The sequence below is a fragment of the Acinonyx jubatus genome, chromosome A3 (genome assembly GCF_027475565.1).
Source record: "Acinonyx jubatus isolate Ajub_Pintada_27869175 chromosome A3, VMU_Ajub_asm_v1.0, whole genome shotgun sequence".
Lineage (NCBI taxonomy): Eukaryota > Metazoa > Chordata > Mammalia > Carnivora > Felidae > Acinonyx > Acinonyx jubatus.
In genome coordinates, this window is record NC_069388.1 from 99,273,344 (window position 1) to 99,286,745 (window position 13,402).

Genomic DNA, 13,402 nt, shown 5'->3' on the forward strand with positions numbered 1-13,402 from the left:
GTTATTTAAGATACCCAGTCTATGGTATTTTTGGACTGGACTAAGCAGCCTGAATGGACCAGCTATCTTTTACATGGAGGCAAATACAATCCTAACTTATATAAATGATGAAATATAAAATTCCTAAGGGTGGTGTTGCAAGATTTTAAACGAAACTTAGGCAAACCCTGTTAGATAGAGTCAGAAAGAATCCGAAAGCACAGGAAATGCTGGTTTGGTGTGCTAATGATAGAGCAGTGGGCAATGCTAATTAACCCAGGGAGAATGTGCATAGTGAAGAAAAGGGCCAACATCTTGAAGGGGGTAAGGGCCACGGAAGAAAGGCCAGAGGAGGAGAAAAGGAAGGAATGGCTAGATACCCAGGGGGAAACCAGCAGTGTGGTCACTGGCCTGAGGAGGGAAGAAACAAGGAGAACACACGTACTGTTAACATATTTGAAGGTTTTATGAAAAAGAGCTTAAACTTACTTTATGTAACAAGTATTTATATAACACAAGAGGTAAGACAAAATCCAGTGGGTAAAGGGGTAGGTGGGGAAATCTTCTAATTCAACATGGAGCAGTATTTAGTGTTCTTATCTATTCAGGATGTCTTTGCCTTCTCACTTTCTTCTGTTAATAACCTGGTGCTTGGTTATAGCAGTGGGCAATAATATTATTCCATCCCTGTGGACACAATGACTGGTTCAGGGATAGGCATATGACCCCAGCCAGAACAATCAGAATCCTTGTCCAAACATATTCTAACTGGACTGGTTTTCTTTTCTTCTCGTTTGGTCACTGAATTCTTTGGCTGTGGGCCCAGAGATGTTTGAGGGCATACTCCCTTCTGGGGATGGAGAGTCTATCTGCAAGAACAGACCTTCAGCACAAGTTTTTTTAACATGAATTAGTTATGAGGTGATTGATTAATCAGAGAACATGATCTTTGACTACTGTTGTTATAACCTCTTTTAGAACTAGCAAGCAGAGCAGGAAAAACATTGTTGGAAACAATACCAGCTGCAATGTCTGAGTGATTTCATATTTGGCTTATCAAAGCAGTAGGATGTAAAGTTGATAAGAATGTGTACAGATTGTGCTAATGATAACAACGGTGGAGGTAGTAAAATAAAATAAAGGTCACTTCTGTTGAGTAAAAGAGCCATGTATAATATGGAAATAAAAGATAATTATAAACCTAGAAAGCCTTAGATTCATACAGGATTAATATTGTTGATGGAAAGTATTGGAATAAAAGAATATAGGTCACTAAATGCTATGTTTGTCAGTAGAAAAAGAAAGAATCCTATAGGAAACTGAAGAGGTAGGGAAAAGTTTTATTTAAATTCAAATCTATCAGATTACCCATATGAAATGCCATTTTTAAGTCAAAAATGTCACATAACAGCCATTCCAAATGATTTTTCCCTAATATATAGACTCTGTCTTTTGCTATGTCAAATAAGAACAAAGTACTTCCTGACACGTTAAACAGCTAATTACAGTTTAATTTTAAAGTGCCTGTTTAATTTCCCAGGAACATTATCTTTCATTGCAATTAGTGAGATTTCAGAAAGCTTCGGGGAGAGGTGTTTACAATGGGTGTCAAAGACTGCCTGACTTGGTGATGGAGATGGTATAGAAATATATCCCAGACCAAAGACAGTAGCATAAGTAAAAGAATGGATAGAACTTTGAGTCCACTATGCTTGCAACTTTTGTGTAAGAAAGGAAACAAAGTACATATTATTTACTTGTATATATATTTAAGGTTTCTGCATACTCACAAGAAACTAGTATCAGTGGTTGACCATTTGGAGTCGGGTATGGAATCTGAGTGGAGGGGGAACAGGAGTGGGGGGAAGACTTGGTACTGGGGACTGGAGAGAGAATTTGGTAGACAACAGGACTAGGGTAATTTTAGATCACACAAAGCTTAAATTCTTTATGACAGGGTTTGTATTTGTATTTTAGCTTCCAGATAATGGGGAACCGCTACAGAATTTTAAACATAAGACTGATAAGATAAAATCTTCACAAAAGGGGTAAGAATTTGCTCTGTCACACCTGAAGGGCAAGAAATGTTGTTGGGCTCCAAAATCAAATCAAATTTGCTTCATCCCCTATTTGCCAGAATTGGCAAAAACCCAGTTTCATTGGAGATGGAGAACTCTTCCCCACCAACTCTCATCATGTTAGTTCTGGGAGCTTGTGGATATCCTAAAGAGAAATCTGTCAGCCTGTACTTGAATTTTGCTGTTTCTTCCTTCCCTGGAACAGGATCAGTTACATAATTTGCAAGACCCAGTGCAAAATGAAAATGCAGAGCCCCTTGTTTTCACATATGAATTATTCTATCATTTTATGTTTTATTAGGGTTTGTGTTTTTAAACATATGTGTTTTGTCCAACATGGTGACTTTTTTTTAAAGACAAGAGATGAGATAGAAGAGAACAGTTCTGCGCCTGGATCTGTGGACCCTTCTGATAAAGTTAATGATGAAGTGTTTCAATCTTTTGAGACACCTCATTGCACTCAGAGACAAGGGGGTCTGGTCTTCCAAGCTGCTCTATTCTTTTGTGCATTGTCTGTGCTAAACAACTTACACATTAAGCAATGTCTCCCCCCAAACTACAAAGACACTTAACTCCAAATTACAGTCATTTGACAAGTGTTTTAAATGGTACTGAAATCTCAAAACAGAGTAAAGCTCTTGTTTAAAAAAAAACAAAAACAAACAGTCATAATCAGTGAAAAGGTTCAGGAAGCAAATTATTTAGTAGCATTTATTTAGTGTCCAGAAAGGAAAAGGCACCCAGTTGGTGAGAACCTAATAACATCAGTGTGTAAAAGTAGAGTGAGTAAAATATTAGGATAAGCTGCTGGTTCCTCTTCAGCAGCCTAGTGAGTCAACATACTGATTACATACATACATACATATATATATACATGACATGTAACATTATGTCAAAGAAGTTTTGTGCAATAAGTTGAATATTGCTTTTGTATCGAGGTTAATGAGTCAGCAGATTTTACCATTAGACGTCTTATCACAACATTTGTTAAGATTTGTAAAAATAGTGAATACTGACAACTTTTTTTTTCTTTTCTGCTGCAGAAAGAGCAATCCAAACAAGTTAAGACCAAGATAACATTTAGTGCTTAGTCTTCATATTTGGAATCAAAAGATCTGACCTGGAGGAGCTGTGTAGGCATCTGGACTGACAGGGCTCACCAGTGGTTGGTTCCAGGAGAGGCGAAAATCTGATTTTGATCACAACACACAGTTTTCTTCACGGAGAGGTGCTGGTATTGAAGCCTGTTACTGAAGAAATTTTGAAAGTCTGCATGATGTGACAAAAATGGTCAACTTTATTAAAGTAAGAACAATTCACCTGAGAAAAAATTTTTATACTGTGTGAACACCTAGATAAAGGGCACATAAATCTGCTACAGGCAGAAATCTGCTGGCTTAGTGGAGGAAGAATTCTCAACAGGAGTTTTGGGCGAAAAAAATGAATCACCAAGGCTCAGAGGAAATATTTTGACTACAACTGACCAGATTCTTGGATTTAAAAGAAATGGAATCTTTTGTCAAATTATGCTGCAAAAGGAAATCTTGACATGTTTCCCCTGTTGATTGGATTTGGAAGTGAGAAGGGCCTCTGCATCTTTCACATCTTCTTGAACACCACCTGGGAGAACCACAGAACCACAGCCTGGGTATGTTCCCTCCCTTGTCAACACAAGGGAGCGACTTAAATTACACTCACTGAATCTTCTGCCTGAAAATGTGACTTTGAGAAAAGGACTTTGTGAGCTGCAGGCTGATAAGTATACTCAAGATGAGATTTACTGATCTACCTCTAGACAAGTTCTGGATTTCTGTGCAAAAGTGGGATCCTGCTATTCAGGAGAAAACAACGGGCATTTTGTTGAAGCATTAAACTTTTTGAAATATGTAAATAAGCTTTTTTTCTTATTTAACAAGCATCAGAAATTGTCTATTTCAGTTAAAAATGAAATCTTTGTGTTGAACCAACGAAAGAACAAACACAGGTTTCAACAGAAAGGTAAATTTCATTCTTCAGTGTTAGTTTCAAAAAGAATACTTTCAATGCGTTTATGTAGTCTGATAAAAGAGATAAAGAAGTAATACATGTCTATAATTTTGCAATTTTGCAATGGGAGCCTGATCATATCAGTGAGTAAGGAAATGCTTTTTTATACTGTTTTGAATAAAACTGTCTTAGGCCATACTTTTATTCATATTGCTTGGTTTATAGTTTTATCTGTAACTTTTCTGTAGCGTTTCTTTTCAACCTTGTCAGTAAATTTCACATTGTAAATAACGTTAATTAAAATCAATTTACAGCCTTTGTGTAAATTAAATCTACTCCCCTTACCTTTAAAAAAAATTAAATTTCATTTTGTCTTAAGCCCGTTATTTAACAAAAATGTATTATATTTGTTTTGTGAGTTTCAAATACTTATGACACAGCAATAAGATGAATGTCAAGAAAGATAAGCTAATCTTAACTATCTGATTCTTTTTCAAGAACAGATGATTAAAAAGATATGTTAATTTTAAATAAAGAAAATAACTACTCTTACATATATCATATACCACATTCCAACCTCATTAGAATCTCATTTAGTTAGAATTTGCGTTAAGAATTTCAGATCTACAAAGACAAGGTAAAAAAGAAATCAAGTAGGTATTATGAGTTAATACCTTTTATCAGGAGGAAGAGTCACACAAAAATGGAAGGCTAATTAGTTAGCCAAAATAAACAGATCCACAAAAATACATATATTTGCTCAGAACATTGGATATTATTATTGTTATATCTATAATTTACTAGCCACGCTAATGTACTATGACCTGTAGGTAAAATAATTAACAAAATTTTTTTGAATGTTTATTTATTTTTGAGAGAGAGAGAGAGACAGAGTGTGAGCAGGGGAGGGGCAGAGAGAGAGGGAGACACAGAATCCAAAGCAGGCTCCAGGCTCCGAGCTGTCAGCACAGAGCCCAACTCAGGACTATGAGATCTATGAGATCTATGATCTATTTCAGATCCTCTATCTCCATCTCTCTGCGCACCTCCCCCCCCCCCACTTGCTCTCTCTGTCTCAAAAATAAATGATTAAAAATATATAAAAAAATAAAGAAGATGTGGTATACACACACACACAAACACACATATACACACACACCACACACATACACACAATGGAGTACTACTTGGTGATCAAAAAGAATGAAATCTTGACATTTGCAACATGTATGGAACGAGAGGTATTCTGCTAAGTGAAATAAGTCAGTCAGAGAAAGACAAATATCGTATGATTTCACTCATATGTGGAATTTAAGAAACAAAACTGATGAATACAAGGGAAGGGAAGCAAAAATAAGATAAAAATGGAGAGAGGGAGGCAAACCATAAAAGATCCTTAAAGACAGAGAACAAACTGAGGGTTGTTCAAGGGGAGATGGGTAGGGAATGGGCTACATGGATGATGAGCAATTAGGAGTGCACTGTATGTTAACTAACTTGAAATTAAATAAATGAATTTTAAAAATATATATTCCATTATCATTTCTGGACTTTCTCCTGAAAAGAATTCTTTTCAAGATAATTTTTACTATTTACTATTTCCTATTTTTACTGTTTTCTCACGTAAATTGGTACTCTAAAATAATGTAATTTTAAAATTACATAGAATTTTTGGTAAAATTTAGCTTCTTTAAGATAATTGGGTAGTTTTTATAAAAGATTAATGGACTTGAGTTTTTGGCCAACATGGAGCAATGCAAAGTGGATTTATCCTCCCATCTGAAACAACAACAGAATCAGACAAAATATTTGAAACAATAGTTTTCAACACTGCACCTAGGGCAGTGAAGGAAGGTGATCCCTGGGAGGTAAGAAACAAATGAGATAGGCACTATAATTGCTAGTGACTTGGATCTAGGATACATAAATATTCTCAAAACTATTAAAAATTTTAAAAATCTGACAATCTGTCATAGAAATGGGCAAAACAAGATGGTTCGTCACTAAAGATCCACAGATGGCAAATAAGCATATGAAGAGATGTTTAAAATCATTAGCTATTAGGGAAATGCAAATTAAAAACCAAAGTGAGACACTGCTATACCCCAATTGGAATGTCTTAAATTTAGAAGACTGTCCATATCAAGCATTGGCAAGGATATGAATAGAAGGATGTGGAGATAGGAATAAAAAGTGGTACAACCATTTTGAAAAACAGTTTGACACTTTCTTAAAATTTAAGCATAACCTTACCATATTCACCATAAACTTACCATCCGTTTTATTTCTAGATATTTACCTAAGAGAAATTAAAGTATATGTCCATACAGTAACTTGTGCCCAAATATTCATATTGGCTTTATTCATAAAAGTGTCAAACTAGAAATGACCCAAATATGCACCAGTGGGTGAGTGAATAAACAAATTGTGGTATATCCATGTAATGCAATACTACTGAGAAAAAAAAAAGGATGACTATTCATATATGCTATAACATAGATGAACCTTAAAATAATTATGCTGAGTAAGAGGCCAGGCACAAAAGAGTACATGCTATGTAATTTTGTCTACATAAAACTCTAGAATATGCAAAGAAATTTAGAATTACAAAAAGTAGATCATGTAGATGGGTAGAAGACAGGGCAGTACAGGAAAGAGATTATCAAGGGGCACAAGGAACCTGGGGGTGATGACTGTGCTCATTGTGGATTGTGGCAATGGTTTCATGGGTATATACCTATGTCAAAACTTATCAAGGTGTACACTTTACATATGTGTAGTTTATTATATTTTAACTATACGTCAAAGCTAATTAAAAATTTCATTTTTATATTCTGTATTTCCTCTCTGAAGAGAATCTTTTTAAAAATAATGTTTTACCAGTTTCTTTATGGTTGGGTACTTAAGAAATTTATTTGAAATTATATGAAGTCATTTATACATTGAGGCTCTTTATGCTCATGTGTAGTTTTTATAAAAGATTCATTTGCATCTTTTCATTTGAAAAAATTTACAGATTTTATATCAGTTACATGTTATTCATTATATTGTTCAAATCTACTCTATCTTTATTAACTTCATTATCATAATCTTTGAAAATGCAGATTTCATATATTTAATTACAATTATATTTGTGTTTATTGTTTCATTTATGATGGATTATTCTCTCATATTTGCTTGACTAGTGATGGAGAGTGTGGGAATCTCTCTTTGAGGATTATTCTTGGAGACAACTTAAATTTTACCTCTAAATTTTGTTTTTGCTTCAGAAAATTTTCTTCAATTTCCTTAAATTGTGAATTTTGCTGACTTTCCATTACTTTATTGTATACCACTATGTCTTGCCAACTAGAGCTTAGATGCATAGAACCACATCATTAAAATTTTTTTTTTAATTCAGAACCACATCATATCAGAAAGAGATCTCAGATACCATGATTTTCCAACCTCCTTAATTTATAGATGAGGGAACAAAGTCACAGAGAAGTAAATGTCTTACCTAAAGCCAAACAATTGAGAGAACTGGGCTGGAACCCCAAACTTTTGATTCCGTTCTTTGCCCTTTGAAATCATCATCTTCTTCATTTTTCTACAATGGATTGTCCGTTTCTTTTTAATGGCTCTCTGCTTAATCTTTCCATGATTTGTGACTGATGTTTTAATTTTTTTCCCTTTATTATTTGCTATGTTGCTGCAGTATAAAATTAAGGAAACCTCATTTAGGTATACATGGGTGAAAGTTCCCCCTTCAGGGCTTCCTGACTCCATTATAAATGAAGTTTCCTTACACAAAACAAAAAGACAATCTAGTTAATGGATTAACCTAGTTAAGATATTTGTAAATGATATATCCAACAAGGGGTTAATATCAAAAATATATAAAGAAGTTATGGGGCGCCTGGGTGACTCAGTTGGTTAAGCGTCCAACTTCGGCTCAGGTCATGATCCTGCGGTTTGTGAGTTCAAGCCCCGCGTCGGGTTCTGTGCTGACAGCTCAGAGCCTGGAGCCTGTTTCAGATTGTGTGTGTGTCTCTCTCTCTGACCCTCCCCCATTCATGCCCTGTCTCTCTCTCTGCCTCAAAAATAAATAAACATTAAAAAAAAGGAAGTTATATAACTCAACACCAACACCAAAACCCCCCAAACAATCTGATTAAAAAATGGACAAAGGACCTGAATAGACATTACTTCAAAGAAGACATACAGATGATTATATACAAAACAACATACACATGACACAATAAAAGATGCTCAACATCACTAATCATTATGGAAATGCAAATCAAAACCACAATGAGATACCACTTGACATCTGTCAGAATGACTAGTATCAAAAAGACAAGAAATAACAAGTGTTGATGAGGATGTGGAGAGTAAGGAACTCTTGTGCACCATTGGTGGGAATGTAAATTGGTGTGACCATTGTGGAAAACAGTAGGAAGGATCCTCAAAAAATTAAAAATACAAATACTATATGATCCAGTAATTCTACCATTTGGGTATCTACCCCCTAAAATGAAAACAATAATTCAAGGGGTGCCCACTGGCTCAATTGGAAGAGCATACAACTCTTGATCTCAGGGTAATGAGTTCAAGCCCCACATTAGGTGTAGAGATTACTTAAATAAGTAAAACTTAAAAAAATTTTTTTAAACCTACTAATTCAAAAGAATGTATGCACCCATATGATTATTGCAGCATTATTTACAACAGCCAAGGTATGGAAGCAGCCCAAGTGTCCATTGAGAGATGAACAGATAAAGAAGATGTGGAATATATATACAATGGAATATTACTCAGCCATAAAAAAAATGAGATTTTGCCACTTGTGACAACATGGATAGATCTAGAGTGTATTATACTAAGTGAAATAAGTCAGAGAAAGTCAAATTCCATATGATTTCACTTATATGTGGATCTAAAAAACAAAACAGATGAACAAACAAACAGAAACACTCATTTAAATGCAGAGAACAAACTGATGGTTGCCAGAAGGAAAGTAGGGAGAGGGGTGGGTGAGAGATAAAGGGGATTAAGAGGTACAATTTATAATTTATAAAATAAATAAGTCACAGAGATGAAAAGTACTGTATAGGGAGTATAGTTAATAATATTGTAATAATGTATAGTGACAGATGGTAACTACACTTGTCATGGTGACTGAGTAATGTATAGAATTGGTGAATCAATGTTACATACCTGAAACTAATATAACATTGTATGCTAATTATACCTCAATTTAAAAAAAGATGAGAAATCAATTGACATGATAATGAAACACAGGATACATTCTGATTAAGTATAATTAACATTCATGTAAAATAAAATGTGCTCACTTGTTTGCACATTTGTATGTATATATTTAAAAGAATCCTCTGTTTTTCAGATGCTGAGCCAGAACCACCCAGGTAAGCCACTCTTGGATTTCTGAACCTCAGAAACTATGTGAGATAATTAATGTTTGCTGTTTTAAGCTGCTAAATTTTGGGATAATTTGCTATGTAGCGATAGAAAACTAATACAGCAACGCTATCATGACATTTCCTCTCAACTCATTCTGGGTCCAGAGAGCTGGATATTGAGACAGGAAGACCAGCCCAGGAAGAGTTTTCGTTCTTGGGAGTTGTTGAATCAATGCTTTATCACTTCTCCTATAGTATGTTGAGTCATGGATTAGGCACTCCATTAATTCTTTATTTTTAATTTATTATTATGACTATTTTATTTTTAGGCACTTCATTAATTCTAAAGGGAAAACTAGGACTCAGATCACAGTAAGAACATGGGGTGTCTGAGAGAGAGCCCTTTTCTCTTGTGTGAGTAAAGGGCAATGTGTTAAGAAATTAAGCAGTTGCACTGTCTTAAACTCTCATTAGATATTTAAAATGTAATTTGTCAAATTGCTGATTATGCATTAGACACAAAATTAAAAATTTCATTTCCAACAAATGAAATTTATAAGATTATGGTTAATATTAATGGTAATTAATATAAAGGAAACACCTATAACTTTTTTGGGATTTTATTCTTTAAGTAATCTCTACACCCAATGTGGGGCTCGAACTTACAACCCTGAGATCGAGAGTCACATGCTCCACTGACTGAGGTAGTCAGGCACTCCTAGAACTTTTTGTAATAGTCAATACCTTAAATATTATAATTTTTGTATTATAAACAGAATTTTAATTCAGTAGTACTATACTATTTAAACACTTATGCTAAGTTGGGAGAGGTGCAGGAAAGACAAAATTAAAGAGAAACCTACAATTTAGACATGGAGTATGATGAAACCAGCTATTTTTCTCCTCTCACCCCTCCCTTCCCCCCACCAACGAGTACTGTCACTTTAAATTTAATAAGAAGTGAAGTACTGAAACAAGACACACACACACACACACACACACACACACACACACACACACTATAATTTGCCAGGGGAAACTGGTAAGAGTTGTTAAATTGGTAACTTAGGTCAGCAAATAAAAATTGCCAAACTGGCTCCCTCCCTGAGATGGTCATGAGAGTGGGTAAAATCAAGATAGATTTTCTTAAGTGGCTTAGTATTATCTTCTGTTTGGAGGAAAATATACAAGCAGTTTTGGCTGCTGACTATAAAATAGTGTTTCGTGTATTTTGTGTGGAGAAATGGCCAGAGAGCAAAGTAAGAGAGAGAATAGAAAATTATGTGAGTAGCTGCCCAGGGAGGGGTGAAAAAACCTGTGACTCTTAGTGCAATTTAGTTTAAAAGCACATAGATGTTTTACTTCTGAGCCTCAGGAGTAGCTGCACAAAACTCTTGCCAGAATAAGTAGCAAACTTGACAAACTGCCTGCAAAATGACTTAGTTTAAGTAAATATTCAGGGAAATTTGAAAATTAAAGGGATTTAGAAATAATTAAGAAATCATGAGGGGGGAGCCTAGGTGACTCAGTTGGTTAAGTTTCTGACTTCAACTCAGGTCATGATCTTGCAGTTCGTGAGTTTGAGCCCCACATTGGGCTCTGTGCTGACAGCTCAGAGCCTGGACCTGCTTCAGATTCTGTGTCTCCTTCTCTCTCTGCCCCCTTCCCCGCTGGCACTCTGTCTTTCTGTCTCTCTCTCTCTCTCAAAGATGAATAAACGTTAAAAAGAAAACCATGAGGAAAGAAATCCACATATATCATAGAATACAAACACACAGGTGTACAGGCAAATGCACACACACATATTTTTTAGTAGGATGTGCTAAAAGTATATACACCTTTTACTGTAATTGCAAGTTGTTTTAGTTTACTTAGGTACTATGATTTGAAATTCTAAGTTTAATATAAAGTCATGCAGAAACCCACCATTTAATTCATGAAAAACACATTCTTCTGCTCCTGTACCCTTCAATCTCAAGAATATGCAGCACTATTTACCACCACTTGGTAGCATTGTACAGCATCTGTAGGAATATCTGGCACTTCATAATCCATTAATCTCTAAAATTACAAAACAAATATCCTGAGGCTATAGCTTTATGATAGAACTCACTCATGAAAATGTTATATGATAACTAAAAAGAGAGTATTAGGTTAGGGAAAAAAATTAAGCACTGAAAATTCTATCTATAAGAGAAATCCACAGAAGGGAGATCCAGGACAGCTCTCGTGATGTAGGGAGGCTTTGAGGAAAAATCAGCTGGGGTCTGAAGCATAGGATCAGACTTCAGGGGATTGGGAGAATTGTATTAGATTGGCAGACGGGTGGGGACAAGAGCAAGAACGGTGTGAGAAGAGAAAATGAGACTGATTTAGACCAGAACTGAAAGTTCATGCTAGGAAGTAGTTTAAAAACATTTTTTTAATGTTTATTTATTTTTGAGAGAGAGAGAGACAGAGTGTGAGCAGGGGAGGGGCAGAGAGAGAGGGAGACACAGAATCTGAAGCAGGATCTAGGCTCTGAGCTGTCAGCACAGAGCCCGAGGCAGGGCTCGAACTCATGAACCATGAGATCATGACTTGAGCTGATGTTGGACACTTAACTGACTGAGCCAACCAGGCACCCTTAAAATCCCAGAGTTTTTAAAGAGAAAAATATGTTTTTTGGCCCACTGGACTGGTAAAATAAAAAAAACAACAACAAGAAAAATAGATTTTAATTATTTTGCCATTTAAATATACACCTCATCCACCAGGTTCAATTCCTCTGGTTTTCCTCACGGGCATTGAACTCAGCTCTTTAAAAGGAAAAATACCCTCCCCCTGTCCCTTCTCCAAATGTCCTGCTTCAACAGGCTGTTGAAGATCTAAGGAGAGGCTCCAGGGCAAAGCAGTTGGTTTTGTGGTTTTGCTTATGCCTCAGAAACATGTGCATGATGAGAAGAGAGATAGAGACAGAGTCACCTGGTATGGCATATACCTACTATGTTCCTTCCACTTCACAGATGAATGCACCTATAGTTAGAGATTGGAGGAATGCCCTAGATATGGCTGGATGAGAAAAGTTCTATCTCAGTGCAATGATGCGTTTTAGTTAGTTGTACCTTATTGGACATCCATGATCAGGAGTTTATTCGGAAAAAAGAGTTTAAAATACCTACATCCCTTGCTATCATGAATCCAACTGTAAACAGAAAAGATAAGGAATATATGAATGAGCTTACATAAATTTAAGATGCAAAATTAGGTTTTGCCTTCTGATCTCTTGAAATATCTTCACATTCAAACCAAACATGGAAATGAAATAAAATGATGAATCCTTAAAATATCTGTAGTTATTAAATTCTCCAAAAATTTCCGGGCATTCAAAATATCAGCTAAGAAAAATCTTGTTCTTTATTACATTTTTAATAGAATTTTATTTATTATTTTAAAAAATGTTTGCTTATTAATTTATTTTATTTTGGCAGAAAGAGGGAGAGACAATCCTGAGCAGTCTCTGCACTGTAAGCAAAGAGCCTGATGTGGGGCTCAGTCTCACAGTTCTTGAGATCTGTGACCTAAGCCAAAACCAAGAGTTGAACGCTTAACTGACTGAGCCACCCATGCACCCCTATTTATAGAATTTTATTCATATAGCTTAAGTTTTAGTGACATGAGGTTCTCCACTTTTCTTTCATTCCCCAAAAGAATACCCTTTTTCTTTTGCTCCAATCAGTAAAAAAAGGTGGCTGTAGTTACAAATATGAATAAAATATAGTCCCTGCCTATATTGGGATGAGACTTTTGGGAACATTGGGAGGCAATGAGTATATTTTGCACGTGGGAGGAATGGGAATAATTGGGAGGCAGCCTCTAAGTTGGATCCTAATGATTCCTGCCTCCTCTTAGCCTTGCTCTTGTGTAATCCCCTCACCTTGAATGTGGGCTAGACCTAGTGACTCATTTCTAAAAACA